The 8,632-nt window shown below is 37.8% G+C and overlaps 1 protein-coding gene across 3 annotated transcripts in view; it reads left to right on the top strand.

Annotated features, from left to right (window-relative positions):
* KLHL42 (kelch like family member 42) overlaps positions 1-8,632 on the top strand; it is a 91,974-nt gene that overhangs the window by 35,016 nt on the left and 48,326 nt on the right. For all 3 annotated transcript variants that reach the window (XM_083819499.1, XM_083819503.1, XM_083819502.1), the window contains exons 5-7: positions 531-633; positions 2,863-2,948; positions 4,748-4,814. The gene's annotated coding sequence lies outside the window, so the exon portion shown is untranslated. The remainder of the gene's footprint in view (positions 1-530; positions 634-2,862; positions 2,949-4,747; positions 4,815-8,632) is intronic.

The following is an 8,632-nucleotide window of genomic DNA, read 5'->3' as shown; positions in this document are numbered from 1 at the left end:
TATGGCTGATTAAAAAGCAAAAAATGTGAAAATAACTGCCTTGCATCCAGTCTGCAATTTCTGGACCAACAGGACTGAATGGATTTAGAACAATATGAGGATTGCAGAACTTCCTTTTCTAATTTAAGCTATACAGACAACATTGTTGCTTGAACAGGCAAGATGTTTAATCTCTCTTTGGTTGATTTGCACCTTGAATGAATTCACAAAGTGTCTGTGTTGTTCTGGTGTTGCTGATATTATCATATACCTAATGTAGATGTTCTTATCTAAATAGCATAGTGAGCATTTTTGTGTGAATTTTGTAGGTTTTTGGAGAATCAGCTTGGGTAGTAAGTCCTTATAAGGAACATGATGGTTTTTGTTCTAGAACAAGTTGTATCCGTATTTTTTTTATTGCTAATAATTTTTATTAGCAATATTTATCAATTTTTGTTGCAACTAAATGTTGAATTATTTCAAGATTCAGCCACTTCTCCGCACTAGAAAATAATTTCATAAACACTCACTTATCTTCCCTTTTCTTTCAGAATTTCCATGGATTTTAATTGTGCAGTTTCTTTATGAGCTGGGTTGGTGAATGAGGACTGGAAAATTGCCTTGCTGCTCTAATACATCACAGGATTGTTATGTGTTAGTATCTAGACAAGTTCATAAGAAATGTGCTGTGTAGAGGGAATGGAAGTGCAAAGAAAAGGTGCAAGTTTAAGTGGTAGAAATTTAAGATGCAAATGTAAATAACAGACTTTGCACAAGAATATTTAGATTTTTGTCGTCTATCTAGGAAGCATTTTTTTTCAGGTCTGTTCCTGTGAACAACCAACTTTTTTTTCTCACCTTTCTCCTCCCCACACTTCCTGATTATCTGTCTTTTCCATTTCTCTATACTGTATCTCCATGTAAAGTCCAAGAAACTTCTTGGGATCCTGAAAGTAGACAGCTTTGGTAAATGATTAGTAATGCTTCATGTACAGATTTTTGAATCCAAGTAGGTTCAGCCCGTGGGAAAGTTTTAAGTCCCATCTTAGGACTCAGCTCCAAGTATTGTTAAATGGCTGAGGTTAGAAGTAGTGGGGAAAGGGTAAATAGATGCAGAGCTGTAAGTCAAATCTTTACATCCTTTCTTTTCCCTCTCCCCACAGCTTTGCTTCATGCACTGTTGTTATATGAGTCAGTCTGTTTCTCCCCATGCAACCCCCTCTAAGTGGGAAAGTGGATCTATAAAAACTAATAGAAATGAGAGGGAAAAAAAACCAAAACAAAACAAAAAAAAACCTCTTGATCTTCAGACTCAGAGACTTTGACCAAGAGCCAAATATTTCAAACAGCAGCCCTTTCATAACTGGGAGAGCTAGTGCTAGATCTGTTGGGTATGCAGTGTGACCACATAACACTCAGCACATGTCAACATAACTGATAACCAAATTGTACCTCTCAACCTCCCATACAGCATAACTTTGGCAGGCTGCCAGTCTCTCAGTCCTAATTAACACACTGCCATGCTATGACTGGAAGGTTAAAGCCACAGCTTTATTTACTGCACAATTAATGGGTAAACATGACTTAATCATAACTTAAACATTCAGCATTTACGAGAAAATTTCAAAATCCTTTTAGGAGCCCTTTTGACCTCAAGTCTCCAAGCAGACCTCTTGTAATGTGGAGTTAACCACTTGTTCCATCGAGGGACATTAGGACTCTTCATGACACTATAGATTTCCATTCCTGCACAAATTAAAAACAACATCAACTTAAAATAGGCATTATTGTGTGGGGGTCTGAGTAGTCATAGTCTCATCCCAGTGGCAGGGCTCTTCTGGGCAAAATCTACATGTGATGGCAAGGAGCAATGACTTCAGTGAGGATCCCCAAGTAGCAGGATATGTCTTTATTGTTCTTGGACCTCAGACAGTAACACTCTGCTGTGGCCTGCACTGACCCTTCAGCTTTGATCAAAATGCAGCAGCTTAGTTCTGGTCCTGCAAAGACCTAAGTTTGTGCTTAGCTTTACATCTTGTGAACAAGCATGTTAACTTTAATAAACTAACCACTCATAACGTCTGGCATCCACGTACTATTTGTTTATTATGTTTAGAGCTTTAGATGATATCTGACTTACTCAGTTTCAGTTTTTAAGCACTGTAGAAACCCACCAATGTAAAGCTCTTCAGATAACAACAAATTTATTTTTGCTCATGAGAACTTGTATCTCAGTGCCTAACTTATGATTTGCCTCGCACCCAGGCAGACGTGTAATCATTTAAAGTAGCCTAGATGTCAGACCAGGAGTGGGGAGAAATCCCAATCCTTGTGGAACCACAGCAGGAGTTGTGTTGTAGCATGGTGGCCCACCAGCTGCACCTGCTTCATGCTGGACCATTCACATGCTCAGAGTTAAGCAGCCATTCCTATCTCTAGAATGAAGTAATTTATGTATTGCTAGATGTACAAGCACCATGTTTTGATAACAGCCTACTACTGCTATCACTAGATGTACAGCCATCTCACTAGAATATGCATAGAACTATACACCTAAAAAGGACTGGAGGGAGAAAGAAGTTACTTTTTCTGAAATAGAATGACTTGTAGTAATTATGAACTAACTACTAAAGTTTATTACTATTCAATATGGCAATATTTTTTAATATCATGCAGAGGAACTCAAAACAATTACCCACAATTAAAGAGTACCAGACCTCTTCTGCCAGAACTCCTGGTCTTCTAGATCAGAAACAACTGTCTGTTTATACTTTGCTCTCTGCCTTTGTTCCTATATCATCTTTGTTACCAGCACACTGTTTTTGCTAACACATTGCAGTAAATGCTGAGCTGGCAATATAACCTCTCCTACCCCTGATTCAGGTCGTAGTGAAGAGAATCTTTGGGAAGAAAGGAAGTGAAGAAAAGAACCACAGTGGGCCACTGAAGAATTTTAAACTTCCCTTTAGGTATATTACTGTATTTTACAACTCATAAGTTGTGATATGAAATTAAATTGGTCAAGAATTAAAATTGTTCATATTTTGGTTTTTTGGAAGATGCTATATACTAACAGTGTTAGCACAGTTGCTAATACCTGATTTTTTCATTGCTGTACGTCATTCTCCTGTGTACCAAAAATGCCGTGCCTTCCTACATGCAAGACTCATGTAAGGGCTTGTGAGAAGAAAAGTGGATGTATAGAAGCTGGTGCTTCCCTTGGAGTGTGTGGGGATAGAGGAGAGTGCAGTTTATTGTGGACTGTCCAGAAGGCCCCCAGCAGTGCTATTCAGATGGACAGAGCTGATCAATTTTGCCCCTGTACATGGGGTGCAGTCTTTCCCAATCCTCCTCCCTGCTCCTTTGAGCTTCCTTCAACCCTTTAAGTCGTGTTTCCTCTTAGAATTCAGCCCATGCTAGAGGTTGATATAGACTGGGAGAAACTGAAAAGAAAAGGAAGCTTTGTGGTTCAGGGATTGGCCAATCCATTGGCAAAATTCCTCTGCCCTCCTACACTAGTCTTGCCACTGCCCATGGTGTATTTACCACCTGTTTGGGTACACCTTGTGCCTGCCAAGTAGGTAACCATTGTGCATTACACTATTTCAGACCTGCACTTAGGTAGTCATGTGAGACCATCTTCTAGGTGTGAGATTGAATGAAGAATAAAGAGTCTAATATATATATATATTTTTTTTTTCCAACCGTGCCATTGGCTTGCTTGCACTAAGAGGGAAACTGGTTACTGTGACTTCCATGCTCCTTAGCTTTCCCATCTGTCCAGTGGAGCTAGTGGTGTTTATCAAGAAAACATGAATAACTTGAAGTCTTCATTGTGTTTGGAGAAAGCTTTGGTTTCTTGGATTTGAGATCCCATTGGAAGTGTCGAATAGTATTAATGTAAAGAGAACATGGTGGGTTTTTTTCTTCCTCTTCATGTGTTATTGACTTCTTGGCTTCAGGAATAATGTTGCACATCCTCATCTGTTTCTGTGCCAATGCTTAATATTGTGTGTGCCAAGATACGTTACAGTGTCTGTATTTACTATGTACAGCCTACATACTGCCTTTCTGAGTAAGTATGGCAGCAATGTAGGAGGGGAAGGGGGGAGTATCTGTGTGTCTGTATATAAGATCATATATTTGTACAAAGTGTGTGTCTGTGGGCTTCGGAGACTGAGGGGAGTCTGTGGTTCAGACTGTCTGCCTGTGTTTTTTTCTTTATTTTCTCTGAAGGCAGCAAAATACGTTGATATGGATTTGTTTTACAGGAGCTTTTTGTATTTTAAGTTCGTACATTTCCCTCACATCAGATCTTGCCAATCATCCTTTACTTACCAGTACTGTGAAAGCAGGTTACCCAAAGGTAGCAAGCACCATTCCCCTGCAGTTTTCTCTCCTGAACTGCTCAGAGACATACTGTAATAAGACTCCTAGTTAAAAACAACAGAATATCAGCATGAGTAGAAGGGGTGAGCAAAAATGCCTGTGCTTATGCTACATGTGTGCTTAAGCATTTAGCTGAACTAGTGCCAAGGTTGTGATTTTATACAACAGAAATACTGCCACTGATTTGCTCTGTGTAACTGTGGCCTAGTAACTTTGTGAATTGTGTCCAGTGTGATGTTTTTGTTCAGTATTCCCACTGGTAAAATGAGGCTTTAATTCTGGTGCAAATGAATAAAAGAGAGAAGCTTCATGTAGACTAGTCTACAATGAAGAACAGTTTTTTCATTCATGAAAATATACTTCTGATTTTCCCCCCCAGAAATGAAATGCTTGCAGTAAGAAAGTACAATACAAAGGAAGTGAACTCTTCCTGACTGCTGGAGGTTGTAAGTAATGACCTCTTTTTTTTCTCTCTCTTCCCCCCCCCCCCCCCCCCCCCCCTTGTTTTTCCCAACTAGCAAGATTTCTCAGTGGAAATAAGCTATTCAGTCTATGTATGGATTGTTCATCAGAGGGATTGAAATACATTCTTCACAAGCATACTGAACATGCCCAGCCATTAACAACAAAATCATTGGTGGTGAATAAAACAAAGGATATTACACATTTCCAGTGGGGAAATTGATTTATCTTGCTTTGCTTGTTTGTCTACATTAAGAAATGTCACACATATTCGAAGTGCTTTGCATAGCTAGTGTCTTGGGTTTGCCATACAAAAATCGCTGCTAGACTATATTTTGGCATCTTTTTCTTGGCCTCATTTCAGTGAGGAAAAACTGCTTCCAATGAAGTATTTTTAGACAATTTACTTCTATATTAATTATATATATGTGTGTGTGTGTGTGTAGTTATGCATATGTTCAGATATTTTGATGAATAGGACCTAAAAACTTATTTGCTTCTCCAAAAAGGACCACACTGAACTGTGTATACATTGAATTTGCATACAATCTTAAAGGAGAAATTATTGACACAAGGGAAGATTCGCTGCTTCTGTGAGTAGGGCTATGGAGAATTACATTATTGGACCTTATCTTTTCCCATTGAAATCAGTGGCTTTAAGATCATTAAAATTAGATTCATGGACTTGCAAGATGGCTTGCAGACTGGTGCAGCCAAAACACAGCCCCCACAAGTGGAAATCTATTTGTTTAGGTCAACAAGGCTAGGTGGCACACTCTCATAAAAGTTAAGCAAACTGCTTGAAAAAAAATAGACAGTTTGTGACACAGTCATAGAGGCAGGATATAAAGCATGTTATAATAATAGACACTATTAAAACTGCTTTTTAGAGCTCTGTGAACATATCCAATGAACATCATTAGGCCAGTGGTAATGATTCCACTCTAAATATTTAGAAATTTTGAAAGCACATCTTCGAAGACTTACAGTATTTAAGTTGCATCCTAAAGATGAAATTTCAAAACTTATAATGCTAAATTTTTTAATGTCCAGATTTGGCTTGAGGTATTTAATTTGTTTTGTTTGTTTTTCTAAACTAATTGAGATCAATGATACATACAAACAAAATCTGGAAATTTCTCACTGTGACTGATTTTGAGTTCATTGAGCAGAAAATGTCTGATCAGAACATACACGGAAAATTTTTTATGTGGCTTTTTTTTTTGTTTTCAGTGCTAATATAAATAAACTGCTTAACTGATTTTGTATAAACTTTCCAAAAAAAATCTCAAGCATGGAAAATTTCAGCACAAAATGGAGTTTATTTGAGAAAATTACAAGCAACAGAAAAAGAGGGTTAGAATGGAAATCTGAACTCTTCATTAACTAGAGTTAAGCGCCAACTTCAATGCCAGGTTTTTTTCTGTTAATATTTGGTTTAAAGTTACATACAGGTTTGGAAGAGCTTAGCTTTTTTTAACCCCCCCCCCCCCCCCTTTTTTTTTTTTTACTGTCACTGACTTAGTTGTGTTTCAAAGTGATGGCATGGTTTCAGGACTCAATAGCTATTTTCACCACAGAAGGAGACTTACTTTTTCACTTTTTCTCTCAGATCATTGCTTGAGACCATGTTCACACAGCCTTAAATTCCATCTAAATCCCTCTACCTAGTATTTACTATTGGTTAGCTCTAAATTAAATTTACTGACACAAGCCAATAGGGATCGTTGGGCTAAGGCAGGCCTTAGGTTGTCAGACCATGGCTTCTGGTTTCCATTACATATCTGTGGCAGTGCAAAGAGAAGACAGGAGTTCTACCTAATACAGTGAAAGTTTGCAAGAAGTTATGTATAAAACTCAGTAAAATACAATGTAGTAGAAACAATGGAGTACTGTGCTTTTAAGCTTTAGCTGGGGCAGAAACCTGCACAATTTCATGTCTGAAAATGATGGCAAGTAATGTTTTGAGCACATCATACTTTTCATCTGGAAATCTCAGAGCATTCAGTAAAGTTAGAAGATGGATGTTATTTGACTGCTTTTACTCTTGATCTAACTAAATATGGAGATTGCTGTGGTCTAATGGATAGGACCTGCATCTAACTCCTTAGCAAGCAAGATTCTGTTCCTGGCTCTGTTGCAAATTCGCTATGTAACCTCTGGCAAACTTTCTCTTCCTATGCTCCTGCCTTTGGAAAATTCCTCTGGATTCAGGGGGGCATTTTGCTGGAGAATGCAGGATGAGGAGTCACTTTACCAGATTTGGAGTCTCTTTTGCATCTTGAAGACTAGCCAACTCAGTTCTGAGACCAACAATGAATATCTCCTCTGCAATTCTTAAGACAATTATCTCATTTTCTAGTGATGTAAATTTTGTTTACATTTTATGCTTTCTGCTTTTAAAGACCTTGATTTATCTTTGTTCCTAATCTTTTTGTCTGAAAGATCTTTATGAAATAAATAGAAAAACGGTTCCAAATAGATATCGAAAGCAATTATAAGAAATCTGAATTTAAAATGTATCAATTGCGTATGTCCATAAAAAATACAGAAGGGTGGTGAGACTGCACTGTGTGAGTGCACACTGATGTTTAAATTAAGAAAACGGTTATCTTTTTAGTAACTGTGACAAAGCAACTGACAACCCAGACACCTGAAAGACTGGGGCTGCAACTTTGGTGCAGCATCTTTGAAATAAAGCCCCCTGCCACTTGAAATGAAAGACTTCTGTCAAGCACTGGCATGTATAGAAACTATATGGCAATATGCTTACACACACACTCATGCCATTATCAGGTGACCTTAATCCTATAAGTGCCTGTGCCTAGCATTTCTGATTGGTTTCCAACAAAACCATCCTCAGCTTACTTCAGTCCTCTCAACCATACTTCAATGGCCTTCAGAGATGCTTGACTCTCTGTGTCAAGTAAGCATTAGAACTTGTTATAGACTGTCAAATATGGTCCTTGGGTACCAGTCGTGTCTTCACTAAATGATATTAAACCGTTAAATAAAATTTTCCACTGCCATCACCGAAAGCTGAAATGAATTCTGATCTGTCCATAGCAATGGTAATTATAAGGGAAAATTTACAAAATTGTAATCTATTGATTGGTATTTCAGATGAATTCAGATTCTTTAGGCAGATAACGCCATAGAAATTTTTTAAACATGTTTCTAGATTTCTGAAAATGCTCAGAAAATTTCAGCCATTTCTTCGATATCTCTTCTTCATACTTCTCGTCAAGCAGGTCACATTACACAGAGAGCTTGAAAGTCTTATAACAAGCTGTATTTTGCTGTTTCAAATTTTCAATAACAGGGACAAAAATACAGTCTAATGAGCAAAACATTTATTTTGATCCAGGACTCTTCCTGCTTTTTAATGCTCTTTCCCTCTGCTTTTTCTAGAGTACATGATTTTTCATGTTGGCAGGATGTGTGTGGACATAGGCTGAATATATATTTAATCTTAAATTTGAAAGCAAGCAGTAAGATATTCAACTACAATGCCTGCATTAAGACAAAATTATGTCAACCCAAAGGGAGTTGTGATAAGACAATTACTGAGTTTCTTGAATAGGCTGGGGCTTGTTTTCAGATCAAGAGTCCAGCATTTTCTGAGTTAGCAGTAGTTTTGTTATGAACACTTAGTTTCTATAGAATTACAAATAAAATACAGCCATTCTTGTGAAGCAGAAGCAAACAAGAAGCACTTCAGCCTCATGCAGCTGGTGAATTCTTGTGTCACAGTGAGTGAAAGGTAGAAAAGGAAGAGGCGACTTTGCAGGAGTTGAAGAAA

The sequence above is a fragment of the Anser anser genome (assembly GCF_964211835.1).
Source record: "Anser anser genome assembly, chromosome: 1".
Lineage (NCBI taxonomy): Eukaryota > Metazoa > Chordata > Aves > Anseriformes > Anatidae > Anser > Anser anser.
This window is presented reverse-complemented; position numbering and strand designations above follow the sequence as displayed.